Source organism: Primulina tabacum, chromosome 3, assembly GCF_025594145.1.
Source record: "Primulina tabacum isolate GXHZ01 chromosome 3, ASM2559414v2, whole genome shotgun sequence".
Classification (NCBI taxonomy): Eukaryota; Viridiplantae; Streptophyta; class Magnoliopsida; order Lamiales; family Gesneriaceae; genus Primulina; species Primulina tabacum.
In genome coordinates, this window is record NC_134552.1 from 23,814,784 (window position 1) to 23,841,563 (window position 26,780).

The 26,780-nt window shown below is 34.2% G+C and overlaps 1 pseudogene; it reads left to right on the plus strand.

Moving 5' to 3' along the window:
- LOC142538604 (uncharacterized) overlaps window positions 1-26,780 on the plus strand; it is a 65,792-nt pseudogene that overhangs the window by 29,840 nt on the left and 9,172 nt on the right.

The window sequence follows — 26,780 nt, forward strand, 5'->3', positions numbered from 1 at the left end:
TGAAGATATGGCGACATTACCTATATGGTGAGAAGTTTGAGATTTATTCTGATAAAAAGAGTTTGAAATATCTGTTTTCACAGTCAGAATTGAATATGAGGCAACGAAGATGGCTTGACTTACTTAAAGATTTTGATTGTTAGATCAAGTACTATCCAGGGAAATCTAATGCAGCAGCTGATGCACTGAATCGAAAGGTATGTTCTTTATCCTTATCGGCGATTAGTATTTCAAATTTGATAGAAGATTGATGTCTTTCGAGATTGGTATTTGCGACAGATTGTAAACCGTTGCGACTTTATGCTGTTCAAGTTGAACCAGAGCTGATTTTGAGAATTAAAGCGGCTCAGATAGTTGATCGGAATGTTCAGAATTCAATTTCGATGGTCAGAGCAGGGCATCGATCAGAGTATCAGGTACGTTATCATGTACTTTATGTGAATAATTGTCTTGTTGTGCCAGATGTTTCAGATTTGAAACGACAGATTTTGTCAGAAGCGCATAGCAGTCGATTCAGTATTCATCCTGGTGGCAGAAAGATGTACAATGATTTGGAAAGACAGTTTTGGTGGAAACAGATGAAAGCTAATATTGCTGAATTTGTATCCAAATGTCTGAATTGCCAATAGGTAAAAGCTGAAAGAAAGAAACCAGGAGGACTGTTACAGAGCTTGTCTATTTCTGAATGGAAATCAGGATCACATTTCTATGGATTTTGTAACGAAGCTACCGAGATCCTCCCAAGGTTGCGATGCGATTTGGGTCGTGATTGATAGATTGACCAAATCAGCGTGTTTTATTTTGTATAAGATGACATACCGATATGACCAGATGGCAGAGATCTATGTCAGAGTGGTGGTCAAATTACATGGAGTGCCGAAGTCGATTGTATCTGACCGTGATCCTCGGTTTACTTCGGAGTTTTGGCAGAATTTACAGCATGCTCTAGGTACGAAGTTACATCTGAGTACCGCATATCATCTACAGACAGACGGACAGTCAGAGCGGACTATCCAGACATTGGAGGATATGCTTAGAGCTGTAGTGCTCACTAGTTGGCAAGATTCTTTGCCACTTTGTGAGTTTTCGTACAACAACAGCTATCAGACGAGTATAGAGATGGCACCGTTTGAAGCGTTGTATGGTAAGAAATGCAGATCCCCTCTGTATTGGGACGATGTCTCTGAGGTTCCTGAGATTGGACCTGATATGATTCGAGAGATGACAAAGAAAGTAAAGCTGATTTAGAAGATGATGAAGGCATCTCAAGACAGACAGGCCAAATATTCCAATGTTCGACGTAGACCGTTGGTATTTGAGGCAGGAGACAGAGTATTCTTGAATATTTCTCCTTTCAGAGGCGTCGTCAGATTTGGCAAGAAAAGGAAGTCGTCTCCACGATATATCGGGTCGTATGAGATTCTCGAGAAGTTAGAAGATCGTTCCTATCGACTCGCATTACCTCCTTCTTTATCTGGGATACATGATGTCATTCATGTTTCTTTATTGAGGAAATATCTTTCCGATGCTTTACATGTCACTCAGCCAGACGAGGCCGAACTTGACGAGACACTGAGTTACTTCGAGAAGCCGATCCAGATTCTCGATCGTAAAGAAAAGCAGCTCAGAACGAAGACTATTCCGCTTGTGAAGATTCAGTGGAGTCGTCATGGCATTGAAGAAGCTACCTGGGAGACTGAATCAGACATGAGACAGAGATTTCCCGAGTTGTTCTACTGATGTGAGTTTTCTGTTTAGCTTCTGTTATACATTTCTTTCTGATATGATTTCATTGCCTGTGATTTCGGGGACGAAATCAGATCTTAAGGGGGGGAAAAATGTAATGCCCGAGATTTTGATTATTGTAATATGAAATGATTTGTTGATAAATTGATGTGATTATAGACGGAACGGATCAGACCGGGAAAGACGAAAGAAGAATTGAAGTATGTGCGAGGAATGAGTCTCGCTCATATGTGCGACCACGTCGGGCACATATGCGCGGAGTAGGCAGAGAACCTCGCGCATATGCGTGACATGGACCCGCGCAAATGGACGAGTATGGCAGAGAATTGAAGAGAACCTCGCGCATATGTGCCGGGTAAGGGCGCGCATATGCGCCAGCTGCCGTGATGTTACACGCCGAGACAGAATGTCTCGTGCATATGCGCAGAGGAGGGTCGCGCATATGCGCGAGACGTTCAGATTGATGGATGAGCTAGTTGTCCTTAGCCATGCAATATATATGTATATTCAGTCCATCCTATTCGAAATTTCAGGATTAAGAACGAGAACTCTCCAGGAAAGCTTCAGAGTTTTAAAAGTAGATATTTGTGATTTGTGAGAAACCCGTCCGTCTGATTTGCAATCTGACTTTAGTACCGTGTTTCTTTCAACGAGAGTTTCAACCGGACGTAAGTTTTACTACGTTTTGTTATGCTTTGAAATTATGATATTGAAGAAATCAGATATGATTCATATATGGTGTTCTTGACATAGTAAACATCGTATAATCGAAACCGGATCGAAGAACAGATACCATATGGAATTGTTATGATTTTGAGAGTTGATTTGATTGAGATTTGATATCAGATTTGTATTGTTATCGATTATGAGTTGTGGGAATTGATATCTGATTGATATTGTATTGATGGGTATATTGAAATTGTATCGTTAAGCCGTTGAAATAGAATTAGATTGAATTCCGATTATATCCAGTATTGATTGAGATTGGGTATTGATATTGTACTCCTCGATATTGTCATTGCCAGATTGAGTAATTGACAGATTCAAATTCAAGACTTCGACAGAGTCAGATCAACAGAAAGAAAGATACAAACCAATGTTAACCGGGAGATCGACTCGAGTCAGATTGGACTTGAGTTTCCCAAAAATCACATACTTTATTTATTGCATGGATATTTGCAATTTATGAGATTGATATGCTTAGTCTATTGAGTTATACCAAAGCGTGTATTGAGTCATGGGCGGAGATGACTAGTTATTGGCGGATAGGCCAAATCTTTGGCGGATATACCAAGACACTGGATGTTTGATTTATATCGATGTTGCTTAGGAGCAGATCGGCTTCTATTGCGGAGATTCGGTATATTGTAATATCTAGGAACCGAGATCCCTAGATTAGAGATGAGTCGAGTCTGAGATGACGAGTCCAGAGTTTATTTACAGCTTTATATCGATACATGTCTTTCTGATTTGATACATGCTATTGATATCTGTTTCATGCTTTTATATTTGTTATATGATTGCATGTTACGTTGTTTATACTGGGATTATATTCTCACCGGAGTTCTCCGGCTGTTGTCTTGTTTGTATGTGTGCATGACAACAAGTGGGACTGGATCAGGGTCAAGAAGAGGATGAGAAAGGACAGTTAGCGTGGAGATCCGACACAGAAATAGATTAGGATTCAGCACTTGATATATAGTAGTTGAACCCTAGCTTGACAGGAATGTATTTAGTACAAGACATGTACTTTTACTTGTGATATGTATATCAGATTGATAACATTACGTTTCCGCTTTTGTATTTTTAAAAAAAGAATTAGACCCTATTTATCTTAATTGATTCAATTATTCCAAAAGATGATTAAGAAATGAATTAGCGTCTGGGTCCCCAAATAGTAGAAAGTTCAAACTGAAAGGACATCATATTAGAACTAATATAGACCAGCTGAACTAATCAATCGACCAGTTTTACTCCTGATCAGTTAGCCACGTCATCCATTGTAATATGAATCTTAGCAGACAAACTGACACTCCATATCAAAGAAGAACAGACGAAGCATAACAGTCTGATACATCGTACCTCTGCCATAAAAAAGATGTATACATGGACTAGAAGAAGGGCACACTTATTGTATACTAGCTTACAAGAAGTAATATGCACAGATTTGAGGGAACGCTTCAACGTGTTATCAGCTTAGATTAGAAGCACTTTTCCCTCAGTGTGTGAGAACAATTTCGTATCAGTTCTCACACACGCACATACAATCACTCACATATACTGAGATTTAAGCTTATTGAATAGTTGAGTGATTCTTGCACAAAGACGTTAAACTTGTGTATGTAATCTTTAACACATAGACGTTAAAAAAGTGTTGGCTGAAAGGTGCTGCCTTCAGTCTAGGCTAGTAGTTCAGTTAGGCAATAGCATAAGTCCTAAACTGAGTGAGTTTGTACAAGTTGTTGTATAAATCAAAGTCCTCTAGTGCTTCCTACCCGAGGTGGTAGAAGGGGTGACGTGGAGCAATTGAAGTCTCTGAACGGCTATAAACATATCTTGTTTACTTAACTGTTTAACTTCTGTTTTCAAATTGATTTGATTAGTTCGAGCTGATATCAGTTCAGTTCTCACCATATCTGAACTGATACAAGCAAGAACTGATACCTCTCATTTCAGTTATTCAGTTCACAAAGGTAAAAGGCTTTCAAATTAATCATCTTTCTTAACGAATTATTATTTCGAGTATTTTCTGCTTGGTTTAAAACCAAACTTGATCTAATTCATGGGTTTTTATATTTTTAGAAGACGAGCTATTGCAGCTCATTGAGAATATTGTATTTGAAGCACGCTCGTAGGTATCAAAATCGATCCATCAGAAGTGTTACAATTCTTTGGGAATGTACATAGATAAGTTGAATTATATTTTTTGGAATACTTTCAGATATAAGTTGACTTATATTTTTGGGAATACACATATCTGATATAAGTTGACTTACATTTTGGAAATTTACCTATCGAAGATAAGCTTCTGACTTAAGATACGTTTGACTTGGGGATAATAAATTATTTATGAAAATATAAGATAAGAATTATATAATCTTTTCAGATTTAGAAGTAGATTTTTGTGTCAAAAATTAATGGTATGTACATTAAATTTGGGATGATATATGTAGGATTTTGTAATATCTTCTGAAGGTAAGAAATAATATCTGTTAAGAAATTTATATTATTTTTAGGTCATTTTCATATGAAAATAAATTAAGATATTGATGGGCATCGAGGAAGTAAGCATACATAATAAGTTTAGACTCTTCTTATAGTACAAAAAAAGGGGGGAGATTTGAGGAGAAAGACATCGAACAAAACTAGTTTGTGTTAAAGCATTCTAGGCTCATAGTCTTGATTAAAGAAAGATTTAGTAAAAAAAGAATTGTTCGAGATATTTGATAAGTAAAATTTATTGCACTTTTATTACTTGTATTTAACTTGGAATTTTGTGATTCTTAAGCAGGTTTTATGCGATTTGTTGTTTTTGTTGTTGTAGTTTGGAAGCTTAGGATGAGAGTTTGGAGCATTAAAACGTTGAATTGGAAAGTGCAAAAGATCAAAAATACAGTAGCTGCACCGCATCCGCACAAAATATTGCACCACACCAGCGCTCACACACCAGCAGCTGCACCGCACCTGCCCTAGAAAATATATCGCACCTACGGTCCTTGCATGACATAATCCAAAAAATCTGTATTTTTGTGTGATGCGCATGGAAGTCCAAGATTTTGGTGTGCTGCGAATTGGGGCTTCTCTAAGACTATAAAATACATCATTTACTTTCCATCTAGGGTATGGGGGAGCCAAAGAAAGAGTGGAGGCTGTTGCAAGAAGATTGAAGACCCAAGTTCATAAGGTTTTTGGGGAAATCTTTTGTACAACTCCGGGGACAGAATCAGCACTTCAAACTTTTGTTCTAAGTTCTTCTTTCTTTTATTTTTCATTTGATATGTCTTGTTTTAGAACAATGTTTTGTTGTTTTTCTTGTGTTGTTATGAACTAATTTTTATTTCTAGAGGAAAGATGTAACAAAACTTGAAACCATGTAGTAGAATTTATGAACTAAGCTATTTAAATTCTTTATATTGTTCATTTGTATTGTTCTAATCTTAATACTTTCAATTTATTGGCCATAATTTGAATGATTTATATGTTTAAAATTTCTCACTCGGAAGAGGAAGTTATAAACAAAAAAGAGGAAAAATACATCAATGGAATTTATAGAGTTCGAGAGGGCCTATAATGCTATTGAAGCCCATAGAGAATCTAATGCTTGATATGTTATTTAATTGTAGATTGTTGATGGGGGCGTCACAATCTGTTTTTAGATAACTATTATCTTCTTAACACTCAGGAGAGGGAGTAAATAATTATATGATTCTTGACTAATGAATAAGAATGATTTTTATAACATAGCTACAAGAAAGTACACATGGTGGAAAATTGAGTGAAATCGGACCTCTAGATCTTTTATTCTATTGTTATTTGATATAATTTGGAGTTACATTTAAATCCATTCTCAATTTAGTTATTCTTGCAAACAAATCTTTTAATTGATTATTATAAATAAAATCAAGACTATTTTAAACACAAGAACTGATATACGTTTATATGCACACTCGTCGTGGGATCGACACTTGTACTCAAAAATACATTTTACTATAACTTGACATCATTCACTTGCGAGCAATCAAGAAAACACGCAACAATAGTAATCGTGGTAATTTTAAGATAGAATAAAATAAGTATGGATATTCATATATTCAGTGCCAATTTTATTCAGAGTACTGTGGGAATTGAATGGTTGGACAAGAATCATGCAATGGTAGATTGTCGGGGTAAGAATGCCAAACTCCAATCCAATAATAAATCGTATTTCATGGCAAGGATAAGGAACAAAAATCCTTCCTTTCTGCTTTTTAGACATAGAAAGACATGGAGCATGGCTAAGAAGTCTAACTAGCAATAATGACATAAGCAAAAGAAGGAATTGAGCTCAAGATATAAAATATTCCTGTGGTACGAGAGCTCATGAAGCGTTACTTTGAATTATCTCAGACCGTGAAGTAGAATTCGAAAGTAGCTTGATAGTTCCTGCAAGAACCTTAAGTTACGGTTAATATACAGTACGGTCCCTTCAACTCATATATTTCACATCGAATATGCAACCATTAATATATCTAGATATGTATATAAATTATATAGCGATGTGATGTATATATGAGTAATAATATTGACATCGTATGTGCAACTAGGAAAGCACTTTTAACTAAAACACATTTTTTGCCCTGACAAGAGATTCTTTTCACTATTAACTCATCAAATCACATATGATATCTTCATCCGTGGAAAACGGTGAATCCCCGAGTACAATGTATTGCCTTCTACATATTTCGAAACTACAGCCGACCTCGCAACCTATTGACCCTCAATGAAGTCAGTAATTGATCAAAGTGCATGGTAGTACGTAAAGGCTCTACGTTGTCCCTGATCAAAAGATTAATTGTGTACAACTATAATCAGAGACTATTCAACTCGATAAGTGATAAACACTTAAACAGTCTGAGGAAGGATTGTTCAATGTATCATCAAAAGATCATCCATCTATATGAATGGACATTTCCATGTCCTTACCAATGAAACATGACGTTAACATCACATATGCTTGTCTCAAGCTTAAACGGCATTTATTCTTGTTTTAGGGGGGTGATTTGACTAATAAACTGTTTAGAATATATTGTATACTTCTTAATGAGTTTAATGATCTTATGCTGAGGGCAAACCTCATGGTACCTTTTGCATATTCAAGGACTTTATCTATGCAGCTTGCATGATTACATAGATAAGGTAAATGACATAATTGGATAAAATCGTAAAATATTATTAAAATAAAGATTGTTTTTACATAAGAGTCAATAAAACGCAAGCCATAACTTGCCTCACTGGACACCTACTCAAATAATCTCTCATTTTCCATTTAGCCAACTTCCTATAGATTTCAGACCGATTTTGGGTTGTCGATTAAGACAAAACCAAAATAAATTGATCAACTATTTTTCGGGTTCTTAGGCTTTAAAGTATATAATGAGTTGCGTGAAACATCTACTAATTTCACATCCGTATTTTTTTAAAAAAAGCTCACATTTCCGTAAATATCTTTCAATTATTTTGCATGCATGCAACCCTACTCAAAAATACCCCAGTTAGAAATAATCATAAATGTTTAACAACTTAAAGCAGTGCAGTTTAAAATGACCAAACTCAACCAACAGAAAATGCGTAAACATAACAAGTCAAAATCCTAATAACCATCATCGTATCAAAACCAAAGTATAAAAATGCTCATGTCCTCTCAAAACTCATAAAAACATAGTATGCGGAAGAAATGTGGTCATGTCGTACACGCACATCCAGTACTGCCTACTCAGAGTTCTGCACCTATCCCCTCGTAAACATGCTCACCTGCATCACACAGGCCTATTGAGTCTAAATACTCTACACACATGTACTGAAAATAACAAGTACATATACATAGAACACAACAGTGAAAATATACTATAATCAACTTACCTTTCATGAACTTTAAAATCGTAATGTAAACGTGTCATATGAAATCAAAACATGTGAAAACAGCTCATCCTTATCATCATATACTTATACATCATTTCCTTTAATGAATTCAGTTAATTAGTTGTGACCTTAGTAACATCATTCATCATTATGCGATGGATCCATCTACATAAACCGTGGTACCCGACGGTTGTCGGACATCAGTGAAAGTATTACCCATCCACTGTGCCTAGGCCTCATCATCAGCATTTACATATAGATCTTAAGCATTTCCATATACATCGTTAATCACAACTAATTCACATCCTTCATAACATCATCATCATTTTCAACATTTAAAAAAATGATGCACATGTGTAATTTTTTTCTTAAAATCAAGCATGCAATGTATTTTTGATAATTTCATAAAAAAAATCATAATCATATGCATAAATATTTAATCGCATGATAAATTTATGCTCAGGGCGCTGTGGGGACCAAAAACTTCCCCTGGTGCAAAATGACCATTTTGCCTCCCGAATCCAAATTGATGTTTCACCCCTGTATCTCTAAATTTAAAACCGAAGCTTACCAGACTCCTTAAATCATCCCAAAACATATTTAAAAGTGGTTCTTAAACGTAAACTAAAGCCCATTACAAAACTTAACAGACTCGTTTTAAATCTTGTACTGGGTCCCGGTTTTAGCCCGAATCGACCCGAAACTTAACCAAATTGCTCCTAAATTAAAACAACACTTAATATCATCAAGGTAGACCTAAAAATCTAAAATTCAAACCACCAAAAGTCCCCAGAACCTTTCTGCTAGCATCTGAAATTTCCAGCACTGACAATTTGAAAAACCTACTCACCAATTCTCGGCCCTAGCTCGAAAGCCACCCCAACCAGCCTCGAACCAGACCACTTAGGACCAAGACAAGACACTAATGGAATCCACTAACCATGAATTTCAGCTACATGCAAACCCCATGACACCCCAACTCGTCACGGCCCAAAATCATTCCACCCGAGGCTCACCCCTCTAACATGCAATCGGCTCGCTACATGGGTGGTTCCAGAAAAGGTTAAGCCTCCCTGGGGCATGTCTTAGACCCACTAGGGTTTGGTCCATGCCTCGGTTCAGCCCTTGCACCGCCAGATCCACCCCTCTCTCGATCAACCATCAAAACAAGACACAACTCCAAGCGTAGCCCTTGGCCTATGCAACAACCCGCCAAATCATGACTCCAATCTAGTGTACCTTAATCATTGACGTGTTTCAGCCTATAAAAAACAGCAGCCGACAGCCCTTGCACAGCCACAACAAAAAAATCGAGAGTTTGCAAAAGAGTGGCATGCGTGAGCTATAAACCGAAGCTACAATTGAAAAACATGCAGGGACCGAGTTATTTACGTAAAAATCACACATGACAGCAGGTATATAGCGTGAATGATGTGAAAATGAAAGTACATAGCATGCCTTGAAGAATTAAGAACGAAAACGTGAAGAAATGCGCGTCAGGGAAGCGCCGGAGGAGCGGGAAATGATCTTCTTGAGAGCATGCAGCTATGGCCAAGAGTTGCTGATGTTTTTCTTACAAAATATCAAGGGGAGCCTTCTGAAATGGAGGGCAGGGCGGCTGCAAGCTTAGGGTTAGGTTTAGGGTTTGTGAAAATAGTTTTAGGTTTATTTAAAATGTACTAATGGGCCCTCACTTAATTAAAAAAAGATAAAAATGATTTTTGAGGCCATTTAGCAATAAAAAAAACTCAAGAAGCCCAAAAATGCTCCCGAAAAATATTTCGTTTTAGTACCTTTTTGAAAATATTTCCCGATGCCACAAAAAGTACTTCGAATCGTTAAAATTTGCGTACAGGTAAAAATACCCAACAGGGCCTATTTCCTGAAAAATACACTTAAAACACCTTATAATAATAAATAAAAATATAACATGCAATAAAAATAATTTTCCTGATAATTCTCCGGTCTTTGTTCCTTGATCGAGCATGAAATACATCTAGAAATCTTAATGCGTGAACTTTTAAAATTATCGTGAAATGAATCCTATCATGCAATGATTATGCATTAAATGCATAAAAAAATAAACACATCATTTAAATAAAACCCTTGATTGCATGGATTCATGTTACGTAAATTAAATTACTTGACCTTACAACTCTCTCCCCCCCCCCCCTAAATAAAATTTCGTCCTCGAAATTAAAACTTAACGAATAACTCTGGGTAGTGACTCCTCATCTCGGTCTCCGTCTCCCAAGTAGCTTCATCCTTGGAATGATTCAGCCACTTGACTTTTACCATGTGGATCACCTTATTCCAGAGCCTCTTCTCCTTTCTGTCTAGTATCTGTGTGGGTTTTCTCCTCAAATGACAGGTGCGGTGTCAGCTGTATTGGATCATAGTTCAGCACATGCGAAGAATTCGACATGTCCTTCCGCAGCATAGAGACGTGAAACACATTATGAATGTGGGAACCCGAACCTCATTCGTCTTCTTAATCATCATTAGGATCAATTAATTAATCTGGGTCTAAAAATATTTTTTAAAATACATAAGTGCGGAACATAAGATAATCAATCTGATATAACATCGAAAGTAAAGTACAAGTCTTGTACATCATATATTTATCTCAAACTAAGGTTCAACAACTATACATCAAGTGCTGAAACCAATTCTACTTCTAAGTCCGGATCTCCACGCTAATATTCAATATCTCATCCTCTTCATGATCCTGATCCTGTCCCACCTGTTGTCATGCACACATACAAACACAACAACATCCGGATAACTCCGGTGAGAATATAATCCCAGTATAAACAACATATACATGCAATCATATAAACAGATATAAAAGCATGAAACAGATATCAATAACATGTATCAAACTCTGAAGACATGAATCGATGTAAATATGTAAATAAACTCGTGACTCGTCATCTCAGACTCGACTCATCTCTAATCTAGGGACCCCGGTTCCTGGACATTGGCAAAATATGCCGAATCTCCGTAATAGAAGTCAATCCGCTCTTACGCAACATCGATATAAACCAACATCTAGTGTCTTGGCACATCCGCCAAAAACTTGGCACCTCCGCCAATGACAAGGCACCTCCGCCCATGACTCAATACATGCTTTGCTATAAATCAATAGACTAAGCATATCAATCTCATGAATTGCAAATAACAATGCAATAAAGTAAAGTATGTGATTTTGGGAAACTCAAGTAAGATCTAACTCAAGTTGTATCATCCCGGTTCAACTTTGAATATATCTTTCTCTTGTCGATCTGACGAAGTCGAAGTCTCGAATTCGAAGCCTGTCAATACTCAATCTGGCAATGACAATATCGAGGAGTACAATATCAATATAACACTCAAATCAATACTGGATATAATCAGAACTCAACTAATTCTGTTTCAACTGCATAACTGCACAATCTCAATATACCCAGCAATACAAATCAACAGATATCAATCCCAACTCAAAATAAATCAACAAACTCAATCTGATATCAAATCTGTATAATCTCAATCAATTCAAATCTGAAAATCATAACAATTCCATACGGTATCCGTTCTTTGATAAACATAAAAATTGTACATTAATTAAATGTTTTATAATATAAATATATAGTTTTTATTTTATTAAATGTTTAAATTTTATATGTTTTATAATAAATTGTATAAATATAAGTTATTGTGTAATTACAAGTTTTTACTATATTTTACAGGTTCGATAAAACAAGAATAAACTTGGCGTTGTAAAGGGGATTAAGATGATTCTTGGACCTGTAGAAAGTCGATGTTAATATCTACAATATTGGTGGCAAGCATGAGATAAAAATCCTCTCACAATTGGGATCAAATTAAGCAACAAATAAAGTTATCAAAGGAGTGGCAGTTTTACCATGCTCTAATATTTTGGCCATATCTCTCAAATTACTTGGTCAAATGGTCTGAAAAAAATACCACAACTAGACAACTCAATTATCCACATGTTTTTTTTTATGCGAAGAAGCAAATTCAGAGAAGAAGATTTTCAAAAGTGATGTGTAATATAATATTATATCTTGAAACACCAATGAAGACTTATGTGTAAAAAAATAATATTTTATTTGTGGTTGTCTCCCCAAATTTGGCTATAAATTGGGGTGCATTGTAATGTATTGAGATATCCCTCATTCTATGAACAAACCTTTGAGTTCATAATATTTCTCTCTATGTTTTTTCTTTATTTCTTCATTTAAATACAATTAGCATGTTAATTTCATATTCAAAGTTTTACACTTTGAATAATGAATAGCTAACTTCCTAAAGTTGAGATGATAAGGTGAAGCTCTTGGCATGATAATAAGGTTATTAAAAGATAAGAATCTATGTTTTATATTATTTAATCATTATTTATTGTTTATGTTATATTTATTTCTTTAAGCATTTTTATACCCTACTTATAAGTGGGAGTTTTGATTTATTGTTGCTATATGTTACACTAAATTCTTGGAACCATTTAAATGTTAGTTTGGTATTACCAACCATTTAAACTGGATGCCTTGATTTATTATATATAAATATATTATAATATTAAATTCTTGGAACCATTTAAATGTTAGTTTGGTTTTACCAACCATTTAAATTGGATTCCTTGATTTATTATATATGAATATATCATAGTATTAATTTATTGGTACCATTTAAATGTTTGTTTGGTTTTACCAACCGTTTAAAGTGGGAACCTTGATTTAGTGTTTACAAATATATATAGCACAATAAATACTTGACCACATTTATAAGTTTTGGTATATATTATATACTTATAAGATAATAATATATAACATAATATAAATATGATTATTTAATATTTTTGAACCATTTTATTAAGTGGATGTCAATATTGTTCGTTAATGTTAACTTTATTAAAATACCAAGAGTGGATCCTTTAATCTCAACTACTTAAATTAAAATTTGAACAATTAAAATTTACCCATTAAAGATTCAAAAAATTAAAATTAAAAAGAAACAAAAAGACATTGTAGTGGACTTGTAATTACCTTAGCTTCCCTGTGGATACGATATCGAACTCACCGAATTATACTACTTGTGGACAACCTGCTCTTGGGAATGCAACAATCAAAGTCGCAACAAGTTTTTGGCGCCGTTGCCGGGGAAGTATAATATAATTTCAAGTATATTTAATTTTGTTTATAGTTTATTTTTCTTTATTTGAATTTTTATTGCTTTTGTGTGTTTTTATTCTTTTGCATTTGCATTTGCATGAGCATTTGATCACGTACACTTAGTGGTCGACTCATTCGAAATAACCCTTTATTTTTACAAAACATGGCGGAAGAACCCATCCAAGAAAATGAAGATAAAATTCAATCTCAACATGATCATGATAAACGAAGAACACTTAGAGATCACATGAATCCTACACGTACTAGTGCACCTTCATGTCTAGTTTTTCCCCCTGATGCATCTCATTTCAATTTTAAGCCTGGTATAATCCAACTCTTACCCAATTTTCATGGCTTAGATTATGAAAATCCATACATGCATTTACGAGAGTTTGAAGAAGTGTGCAACACATATAATGATCTAAATTGTAGCATGAACACCATTCGACTTAAGCTTTTTCCTTTTTCTTTAAAAGATAAAGCTAAAACTTGGCTACAAAATCTTAGATCGGGATCCATTCGAACTTGGGATGAATTGCAACAACAATTTTTGAAAAAGTTTTTTCCATCTCATAGAACAAATTCTTTCAAAAAGCAAATCATCACTTTCACTCAAAAACAAGGAGAAACTTTTTATCAGTGTTGTGATAGATACAACGAATTGCTTAATCTTTCTCCACATCATGGTTTTGAAATTTGGAGAGTTGTTTCTCAATTTTATGAAGGCTTAACACCTAAAGATAGACAAATGGTTGAATTTATGTGTAATGGAACATTTGAAGATAAAGATCCAAACGAGGCAATTGAGTATCTCGATTCATTAGCTGAAAATGTTCAAAATTGGGACACTATAGGTACAATCGAACCATCAAACAAGATTCAATCTCCTACATCTGGTGGAGGTATGTACACTCTCAAAGATGAACACGATCTTCAAGCTAGATTTACCTCTTTGGCAAGAAAAGTTGAGGTGCTTGAATTGAAAAAGAATGATCAATTAAAATCTGTTCAAGAAATTGTGTGTCACATCTATGATACAAGTGATCATTTTACAAAAGATTGTCCCACTTTGCCCTCTTTTAAAGAATGTCTTCATGAACAAGCCAATGTTTTGAACAATTTCAAAAGGCCAAATTTTGAACCATTTTCTCAAAATTACAATCCAGGTTGGCGAAATCATCCAAATTTTAGTTGGAGGAATGATAATGCTGCACAATTTTCACAACCAAATTTCCAAAATCAACAAAATTTTCAAAATTATGCACTTTATGTTCCTCCACCTAAAAGAAATTTGGAAGATACATTGAATTCTTTCATTGCAAATCAAGAGTCTATCAATACTCAAACTGCTCAAACCATGACAGATTTGAAAGATACTCTTGCTAAATTTGCATCTGCATTTAATGTTCATGAAAAAGGTAAATTTCCTTCACAACCTCTGTCTAATCCCAAGGATCATCATTCACAAACTGGAACTTCTGGAACTCAATCGATGGATCAGGTAAATTCTGTTATTACCCTTCGAAGTGGTAAGGTTGTGGAAAAATCCATTCTTGAACCTTGTGAAGATGATGATAAATCAACTCCAAAGGGTAAGGAAGTGGAACCCATAACTTGCGAAGAGGAGGTTCAATAGACAGTGTCACCACCATTCCCTCATGCATTGAAAAATACAAAAAAATCAAATTTGAATTCTGATATATATGATATTTTTAAACAAGTAAAAGTTAATATTCTTTTATTAGATGCAATAAAATAGGTATCATCATATGCCAAATTTTTGAAAGACTTGTGCACTGTGAAAAGAAAATTGAATGTGAAAAAAAAAACATTTTTAGCCGAACAAGTAAGTGCAATCATTCAAAATAATAATACTTTGAAATACAAAGACCCTGATTGTCCTACTATTTCATGTATTATTGGAGAACGAAAGATTAAAAAAGCCTTGCTTGATCTTGGAGCTAGTGTGAATTTACTTCCATATTCAGTTTATCAAGAACTCAATCTAGACGAGTTAAAATCTACTTCGGTAACACTTTTACTTGCCGATAGATCTGTTAAAGTGCCAAGATGTATGGTAGAAGACGTATTGGTCCAAGTTGATAACGTTGTATATCCTGTCGATTTCATAGTTTTAGATACACAACCTATCGAAGCATGTAATGCAATTCCTGTAATTCTGGGTCATCCATTTTTAACAACTTCTAATGCTCTTATAAATTGTAGGAATGGAATAATGAAGTTGTCATTTGGTAACATGACCTTGGAGCTCAATGTTTTTAATCATTGTAAGCAACCACTTGACAAAGAAGATGAAAGTGAAGATGAAAATCTTATTGAAACTCTTGTGAAAGAAAACATTCAAGAAGGGAGTACTCGTGATCAATTAGATATTTGTTCAATTGAAACTGTTAAAGAAAATATTGAAATTGATCTTGATGATTTTATCAGGTATCACTCGTTACCAGGATCATAGAAAGAATTTGATGCAAAATATGAGAACAAAGACGAACCACCCATATTGGAGTTAAAACCCTTGCCAGAAGAATTGAAGTATGCATTTCTTGGAGAAGATGAAACATATCCGGTGGTAATTTCTTCCAAACTAGAAAGTGATCAAGAAGGTAAATTAGTTGATATGCTTAAAAACATAAAAATGCAATTGGTTGGACACTAAAAGAACTCAAGGGCATTAATCCACTAATTTGTACACACAAAATTCATTTAGAAGAAAATTCTAAAACATCTCAACAACCACAAAGGAGATTAAATCCACACATAAGAGAAGTTGTGAAAACTGAAGTTCTCAAACTACTTGATGTTGGGATTATCTACCCTATTTCTGATAGTAAGTGGGTAAGCCCAACACAATTAGTTCCAAAAAAATCTGGCATCACAGTGATAAAAAATGAAAAAGGTGAATTGTTAACAAGTCGAGTCCCATCTAGTTGGCGGATGTGTATTGATTATAGAAAATTAAATGACGCCACTAGAAAAGATCATTTTCCATGACCATTTTTGGATCAAATTTTAGAAAGAGTAGCAGGTCATCCATACTACTGTTTTCTTGATGGATATTCAGGTTATTATCAAATTCCCATTGCACTCGAAGATCAAGATAAAACTACATTCACATGTCCTTTTGGAACATTTGCATTTAGAAGGATGCCATTTGGATTATGCAATGCCCTAGCAACATTTCAAAGATGTATGCTAAGCATTTTTGCGACATGGTTGAAAATTGTTTGGAAATTTTCATGGATGATTTAACTGTCTTTGGGAATACATTTGATAATTGTCTTGAAAATTTGGAAAAAGTTTTAAAAAGATGCGAGGAAAAAGGTCTTATTTTAAATTGGAAAAAATGTCATTACATGATTATTTCTGGAATTGTTTTGGGATATGTCGTGTCATCTCATGGAATTGAAGTTGATAAAGAAAAAGTTGATGTCATTGCCAATTTACCCCCTCCAAAAACCATTAAAGAAATTCGCTCATTTTTGGGACATGCGGGATTTTATAGGAGGTTTATAAAGGACTTTAGTTTAATCTCTAAACCATTTGTAACCTCTTAACAAAAGACACTGCATTTGAGTGGACTCAAGAATATCAAAATGCTTTTGATAAAATCATTCGACATTTAACATCAGCTCTTATCATGCAACCTCCTGATTGGTCTTTACCATTTGAAATCATGTGCGATGCGAGTGATTATGCAGTCGGTGCAGTATTGGGTCAAAGAAGAAACAGTAAGCCTTATGTGATATATTATGCAAGTAGAACTTTAAACAATGCTCAAATGAATTACTCCACAACTAAGAAAGAACTACTTACTGTAATATTTGCATTAGATAAATTTCGTTCTTATTTGATTGGATCAACGACTATTGTGTATACTGATCATTCTGCTATTAGATATTTGTTGACCAAACAGGATGCAAAGCCACGACTGATACGATGGATTTTGTTGCTCCAAGAATTTGACATTGTGATCAAAGATAAAAAAGGAACCGAGAATGTCGTAGCCGATCATTTATCGAGACTAGTAACAAGATCATCTTGTGAAATGACACCAATTAATGATAATTTTCCTGATGAACATCTATTTTCAGTTACTACTACACCTTGGTTTGCTAACATAGTAAATTTTTTGTGACAAGAAAAATGCCACCGCAATGGAGTTCTCAAGATAAAACAAAATTTTTGAATGAGGTAAAAAACTTTTATTGGGATGATCCGTATCTGTTCAAGTATTGTTCGGATCAAATTTTTCGACGTTGCATACCCGACAATGAGGTAAGTAGTGTCATTAAATTTTGTCATTCAGAAGCATGCGGAGGACATTTTTCTTCAAAGAAAACAGCAGCAAAAATCTTGCAGTGTGGATTTTATTGGCCAACTTTGTTTAAAGACACCCACGAAATCTGCAAGATCTGTGAAAATTGTCAAAAATTGGGTCTGATTTCAAAAAAAAACATGATGCCTTTGAATCCTATTATTGAAATTGAAATCTTTGATTGTTGGGGAATAGATTTTATGTGACCTTTTCCACCGTCGTTTGGATACTTGTATATTTTAGTTGCAGTTGATTATGTTTCCAAATGGATAGAGGCAATTACATGTCGAACAAATGATCATAAAATCCTCATCAAATTTTTTTAAAAAAATATTTTTAATAGATTTGGAATTCCTCGAGCCATGATAAGTGATGGGGGAACTCACTTTGTTAATAAACCATTTGCTTCATTAATGAAAAAATATGGTATTACTCATAAAGTAACTACTCCTTATCATCCTCAAACAAATGGACAAGTTGAATTAGCTAATAGGGAGATAAAGCAAATTTTGAAAAAAACTATTAACTCAAATAGAAAAGATTGGTCTCTGCGACTTAATGATGCACTTTGGACATATCGAACAGCTTTTAAAACATCATTGAATATGTCTCCCTATAGGTTGGTTTATGGAAAACATTGTCATTTGCCTGTGGAATTGGAACATAAAGCTTATTGGGCGATCAAAACTTTAAATTCAAGCATGGATGAAGCCAAAAAATTGCGTAAATTGCAACATAATGAACTTGATGAACTCATAAATGACGCGTATGAGAATTCAAGGATTTATAAAGCAAAAATCAAATCATTTCATGATAAAACAATTTTTAGAAACTCTTTTGAGATTGGTAAAAAAGTTTTGCTTTATAATTCTCGACTTCACATATTCCCAGGAAAATTACGATCAAGATGGACATGCCCATATGTTGTAAAACATGTGTATACTTATGGAGCTGTGGATATTGAAAATCCTAAAAATGGTGATATTTTTAAAGTAAATGGACAAATGGTTAAACCATTTTTAGAAAATGAAATCTTTCAAGAAGAGTTTATTTCCCTTTCTGATCCTTGATTTTTTTTATTTTTTTTGGTGTTGCATTTAAGTTTGTTTGTTTTTATTTCAGGTTTTCTTAATCTTTTTATTTTCTCGGTTAAATGGCGGATAACGGTACTCCGTGACTCTCATAGTCGGTTAAATCAGTTTCCCACAATTGCTGATACAAAAAAAAAATCATTTCTTTTCCTTTCAAAATGGATGAAATTCTCTCAAAAATTTGTAAATATTTTCCCTCTGTTTCTGAAAATGTTCTAAGAAAAATTTGTGCAGGAAGGTGTGAAAGATTGAGATTGCTAATGCAAAAAGGAATTCCAGAAAATATTCGTCTTGTAATACAAGCTAAGGTCCGATTAGGAGGAGAAGTTCCACAATCATTGCTCATTCGGTATTTGCCTGGATTAGGAAAAAGCACTTATGCGAAAAAACGAAGGGCAAAAAGTTTAGGGGTTTGTCATAAGTGTGCAAGATGAACTTGTGACAAACGATGCAGATCTTTGGGATGTGTTTCCAATAACAGAGAAGATAAAATTGGTTTCATTAAGAATGGGCTGAGTAAGGAGTCTTTAGATAACATTTTATTGACTCTTGAGACGCATTCTAGTGGACATGTGCATATTGAACTTCTCCGTTTATAGAAACAATTCCAAGATGAGCGTCATAGTCTTGGGAATCCGACTAAAAAAGACCCTGTTTGCCAATTTATAAGAAAATTAGATGGGAAGCATATCCTCGACTCATAGAAGGCGTTGAAGCAGTTTCTGGACATAAAACCAGAGGAAAATTATGAGCCACAATCACACTACTGTTTATATGCATATGTGTCATTATTGTTTTTACTATTTATTCTGTTTACAGCTGTGACCCATAGTTTTGTCATGATAACATATTACCCCTATAAAATCTCTTATCTTTCTCTCTATTTTCGCAGACCCAAAAAAAAAAGTAAAAACATGGCTGGATCCTCTGCACAAACATTGAAAAATATTTGTGTATTTTGTGGGTCGAGTCATGGAAAAAATGAAGTGTTTGTAGAAGCAGCGAATAATCTTGGAAATATATTGGCTGAGAGAAAAATTCACTTGGTATATGGGGGAGGTAGTATTGGGTTAATGGGATCTGTTTCAACATCTGCTCATCTTGGAGGTAGTCAGGTTTTGGGTATTATTCCTACAGTTTTAGCTGAAGGAAATATTACAGGTGTTACGATTGAGGAGGAATTAAAAGTTTTTTCTATGTATGAAAGAATAACTCAAATGATTGAAAATTCTGATGCTTTAATCGCACTACCAGGTGGTTTTGGTACATTAGAAGAAATTTTTCACACTGTTTTTTGGGCACAACTTAATATCCATAATAAACCTGTGGGCTTGTTGAATATCAATAATTATTATGACAGTTTGTTGACATTTCTTGATAAAGCTGTGGAACAGAATTTCATTTCAGAAAATTCACGACGAATGCTCATCTGTGCTTCGACTGCCGACAAATTTATTGATGATTTGGAAGCTTTTGTTCATAAGCCTGATCCGATGATAACAAAGATCAATTGGTCGCAATCAAGCAGTAAGAAAAGGAAGTCGGATCATTGATTCAAAAGTCGTGGATTGGTTTGCGTTTGTTTCTGTTTGTTATCTTCAATAAAATTCCAAGTGTTATCTCTTTCATCATGTACTCTTTATTAATAGTTATTTTGACATTAGGGACAATGTCATATTCTGATTGGGGGGAGAACAAACTTATAAAAAAAAATAAAAAATATATATATAAAAATAAAATCATGTTTATTGTTTGTATCTTAGTAATTTTTGCAAAAATGCCATACATTACATGTTTGAAAGATTTAAATTAGAACATGTATTAATCTATTTAAGAATATTTAAATTTTTATTTGAAAAAAAAAGTCAATTTTAATATTCTGATCAATATAAAAATATGATTTATGAAATCTTATTGAGTGATTAACCATTTTGATAAAATCAAGTATTAAAGTATATGGCCCAAGATATATCTTATAAGAGTGCCTAAAATTTTAAACTCACACATATTTTGTGAGTGAGTGGAGAGGACTGAGAAAACAGCTTTCGAGCCTTTATTGATCATGAGAGACTATCTATTGTTTAGATCTTGAGTTCTTATTTTGAGAAAAAAAATGTTATTTCCTGAAAAAAAAAAGGAGAAAATACAAAAAAAAAGATATTGAAGATCTATGTAATTTTTAAGTTATATGCTACGACCCATATATATCTCATAAAAAAAAAAGAAAGAAAGAGAGAAATTTATTGTACAAATTAAATAAATATGTGGTCAAGAAGCATAAACTTAATCTGATTCCATGATGTTATGAAAAAAAATATATATAATAAGAACAACTAGATTTTGAATCAATGGATTTTCTATCGTTTGATTAGTTTGGCTCGTTTGTCTGTCTGCATTCTGTAAACCATTTTTCTGAGCATATCTGTATTCCAACTCCATGAAAGAAATCGTTGCCATAAATTGAAACATTTATTAACCTGTGAGGATATGGAGTTGAGACTCTTACTTGGAATTTCTGAAGGCCGTGTACATTTAACTACCTGAAATAAGCTTTGAATTGATCATCTCAAATTATTTCATAAATTATAATTATGATGATCTTGATATAACTTTGACAGTTTTCAAATTTAATTTAAACATTTAGATAGTTTTGATTACATTTCTATTTAAATTAATCAATATGTTTTGTATTGCTATTAACGCTTAAATTGATAGGGACTAGCAATAAGCTGGTTGGGAGGTGTGATAAACATAAAAATTGTACATTAATTAAATGTTTTATAATATAAATATATAGTTTTTGTTTTATTAAATGTTTAAATATTATATGTTTTATAATAAATTGTATAAAATATAAGTTGTTGTGTAATTACAAGTTTTTACTATTTTTTACAGGTTCGATAAAACAAGAATAAACTTGGCGTTGCAAAGGGGATTAAGATGATTCTTGGACCTGTAAAAATTTGATGTTAATATCTACAATATTGGTGGCAAGCATGAGATAAAAATCCTTTCACAATTGGGATCAAATTAAACAACAAATAAAGTTACCAAAGGAGCGGCAGTTTTACCATGCTCTAGTATTTTGACCATATCTCTCAAATTACTTGGTCAAATGGTCTTAAAAAAATATCACAACTAGACAACTCAATTATCCACTTGTTTCTTTTTATTTGAAGAAGCAAATTCGGAGAAGAAAATTTTCAAAAGTGATGTGTAATATAATATAATATCTTGGAACAACAATTAAGACTAATGTGTAAAAAAATAATATTTTATTTGTAGTTGTCTCCCCAAATTTGGCTATAAATAGGGGTGCATTGTAATGTATTGATATATCCCTCATTCTATGAACAAACCTTTGAGTTCAAAATATTTCTCTCTATATTTTTTCTTTATTTCTTCATTTAAATACAATTAGCATGTTAATTTCATATTCAAAGTTTTACACTTTGAATAATGAATAGCTAACTTTCTAAATTTGAGATGATAAGGTGAAGCTCTTGGCATGATAATAAGGTTATTAAAAGATAAGAATCTATGTTTTATATTATTTAATCATTATTTATTGTTCATGTTATATTTATTTCTTTAAGCATTTTTATACCCTACTTATAAGTGGGAGTTTTGATTTATTGTTGCTATATGTTACACTAAATTCTTGGAACCATTTAAATGTTAGTTTGGTATTACCAACCATTTAAAGTGGATGCCTTGATTTATTATATATAAGTATATTATAATATTAAATTCTTGGAACCATTTAAATGTTAGTTTGGTTTTACCAACCATTTAAATTGGATTCCTTGATTTATTATATATGAATATATCATAGTATTAATTTATTGGTACCATTTAAATGTTTGTTTGGTTTTACCAACCGTTTAAAGTGGGAACCTTGATTTAGTGTTTACAAATATATATAGCACAATAAATACTTGACCACATTTATAAGTTTTGGTATATATTATATACTTATAAGATAATAATATATAAGATAATATAAATATGATTATTTAATATATTAGAACCATTTTATTAAGTGGATTTCAATATTGTTCGTTAATGTTAACTTTATTAAAATACCAAGAATGGATCCTTTAATCTCAACTACTTAAATTAAAATTTGAACAATTAAAATTTACCCATTAAAATTCAAACAATTAAAATTAAAAAGAAACAAAAACAAAAACAAAACAAAAAGACATTGTAGTGGACTTGTAATTATCTTAGCTTCCCTGTGGATACGATATCGGACTCACCGAATTATACTACTTGTGGACAACTTGCTCTTGGGAGTGCAACAATCAAAGTCGCAACATTCTTCAATCTGATTTCGATTATACAATGATAACAATCTCAGCAACATATAATATAGATCATATAAGGATTTCCTCCATATCATATTTTCAAATCATATCAGAACATAATAAAACTTACGTTCAGTTGAAGTTATTGTCGAGAGAAGCACGACACTGAACTCGGATTGAAAATCAGACGGTTGGATCTTCCGTAAATCGCAATTCTCTGGTTATGAAGAAACTTGAAGCTTCTCTGAGATTCTCTCATTTTCTTGCTGAGCATTTGAAGAAATGAAGAAAAATAATAGATATCTTGCATGGATAGGGGCAAGTGGCTTCATCCTTGTGCTGCACGTCTCACGCATATGCGCGACCCTCCTCAGCGCATATGCGCGAGACATTCTGTCTCGGCGCTTGTCTTCTCGGCAGCTCGCACATATGCGCGTCATCCTCCGGCGCATATGCGCGAGGTTCTCTGCCATACTCGAGCATATGCACGGGTCCTGGTCGCGCATATGCGCGAGGTTCTCTGCCTACCTCACGCATATGCGCCCGGCTGGGTCGCGCATATGCGCGAGGGCTCAGTTCTCGCACATAACCACATTTCTTCTCCGGTCTTCCCCGGTCTGATCCTTTCCGTCTTTAATCACATCAAATATCAATACTCCCTAAGATACGATTTCGTCCCTGAAATCACAGGTAGTCAAATCATATCAAATAAGAAATGTATAATAGAAGATGAATAGAAACTTACATCAATGAAATAACTCTGGGAATCTCTGCCTCATATCTGATTCAGTCTCCCAGATAGCTTCTTCAATACCATGACGACTCCACTGAACCTTCACAAGTTGAATAGTCTTCGTTCTGAGTTGCTTTCTTTACGGTCAAGAATATGAATCGGCTTTTCAAAATAACTCAGAGTTTCATCAAGCTCTGCCTCGTCTGGCGGAAGGATATGAGATGCATCAGGAAGATATTTCCGCAATAAAGATACATGAAAGACATCATGTATTCCAGATATAGAAGGCGGTAAGGCGAGTCGATAAGCACGATCTCCTATCTTCTCGAGAATCTCATATGGATCAATGTATCGTGGAGACAACTTCTCTTTCTTGCCAAATTTGACAACACCTCTGAAAGGAGAACTCTTTAGAAATACTCTATCTCTTGCCTCAAATACTAGAGGTCGACGCCAAATATTCGCATATTTGGCATATCTATCTTGAGTTGTTCTCATTCTCTTCTGAATCAACTTCACTTTCTCGGTCATATCTCGGATCATGTCAGGTCCAATCTCAGGTACCTTAAAAATATCATCCCAATACAGAGGGGATCTGCACTTCTTACCGTACAATGCTTCAAATGGAGCCATCTCTATACTCGTCTGATAGCTGTTGTTGTACGAAAACTCACAAAGTGGCAAAGAATCTTGCCAACTAGTGCCAAAATCTAGCACTACGGTTCTCAGCATATCCTCCAATGTCTGGATAGTCCGCTCTGACTGTCCGTCAGTCTGTGGATGATATGAGGTACTCAGATGTAACTTCGTACCTAAAGCTTGCTGCAAACTATGCCAAAAGTGCGAAGTAAACCAAGGATCACAGCCTGAAACAATCGACTTTGGCACTCCATGTAATCTGACCACCTCTCTGACATAAATCTCTGCCATCTGGTCATGTCTGTACGTCATCTTGTACGGAATAAAACAGGCCGATTTGGTCAATCTGTCAATCACGAACCAAATCACATCACAACCTCGTGAGGAACGTGATAGCTTTGTCACGAAATCCATAGAAATGTGATCCCATTTCCATTCAGGAATAGACAAGCTATATAACAAAACTCCTGGTTTCTTTCTCTCTGCTTTCACCTGTTGGCAATTTAGACATTTTGATACAAACTCTGCAATATCTGCTTTCTTCTGTTTCCACCAAAACTGTCTTTTCAAATCATTATATATCTTTCTACCACCAGGATGAATACTGAATCGACTACTGTGCGTTTCTGACAAAATCCGTTGTTTCAAATCTGAAACATCTGGTACATCAAGACGATTATATACATACAGTACATCATCACGTACCTGATACTCTGATCGATGCCCTGCTCTGACCATAGATATCGAGTTCTAAACATTCTGATCAACTTTCAGAGCTTCTTTAATTCTCAAAATCAGCTCTGTTTCAACTTGAACAGTATAGAGTCTCAGCGTTCTACAATCTGTTTCAAATGCTAATCCAGACAAACAGCAATTTTCACTCAAATTTGAAACACCAATCGTCGATAAGGATAAAGAACATACCTCTAACGCCCCGAAAATTTGAAAGTCCACGCGAACCACATGCATATAAATTATTAAATTCTTTGTGTATTTCAATTAAATGATTTAATTGTATAAATTAATTATGTTGTGCATATTTACATGTTTAAAATATATTTTTCTACATGGTTGCATTAAAATGTATTTTTTTAAAGGTTATTCGAGTTGCGATCGAGGAACAGAGACCGATGGATGAAAAATAGAAAATGTTTTTTTATTGGTTAATTGTTTTTAATTATTCAAATTATGGGTAATGCTTTTTCTTATTTTTGAAAATATGGGGTTTTGAGGTGATTTTAAACGCCGGGACGTAAATTTTATCGGTGTTGGTTTTTAAACAAAAATACGAACTTTTTGGCAACCCGGCTAATAAATTCACAAATTTATTTAAAAAAAACTATTATAATATTTTAATTAATTCCTAATTAAGATTAATGGGCCTAAATTAAGAGCTTAATAGGCCTAAGCTTAACTAAGGATTTTATTAATATAATTTGTAAATCACCCACAAACCACACACAACCTACACGCCTCAAAATCAGAATTTTTCCCGCACCAAACTCCTCATCATACACGACACACACACATAAAAAACTAAAGGAGAAAGTTCAAAAGTTTGCTAGGAAAATTCAAGCCGTCGTCTCCTCGTCGCCGTTCTTCAATCGTCAACGGTTTTTCGTGCGTTAAATACGCAAAGGCACGCCATAATTCTCTTTTTACTCATCCATCACACCATAGTATTTATTTAATTGTGTTTAAAACGAAAAACAAGTTGCATCATGTAATATTTTCGGATTTTCATCATAAGTGATTTTTAAGGCTTGTGTTTTCATCAAAAAACTTGTTTATTGTGTTGTTAAAGGGGCTGCCATGATTAAGACTTGTTAGGGGCATGTTTTATACTTTTTAAAAGAGTCCTAGATTACCCACAACAGGCGGAACACTTAGGGATTAAAGCTGGAACCAAATTGATCATTATTGTAGCTTATGCAATCGGGTGAAGAAGAATTGATGCATGGCTTGGCCTTGGCTAAACCAGGGCTGGGCTAGGGACGTGCTTGGGTTAGGGGAAGAGTCCTAGGCACGCTAGGACTCAAACATGGGAAGGAGTCCTAGCTAGCTAGGACTCCAACCCGTGAGTGTAAAGGGGAAGGGGCGCAGGTTCAGAAGTTTATGCAAGATGAATGGCTCGGC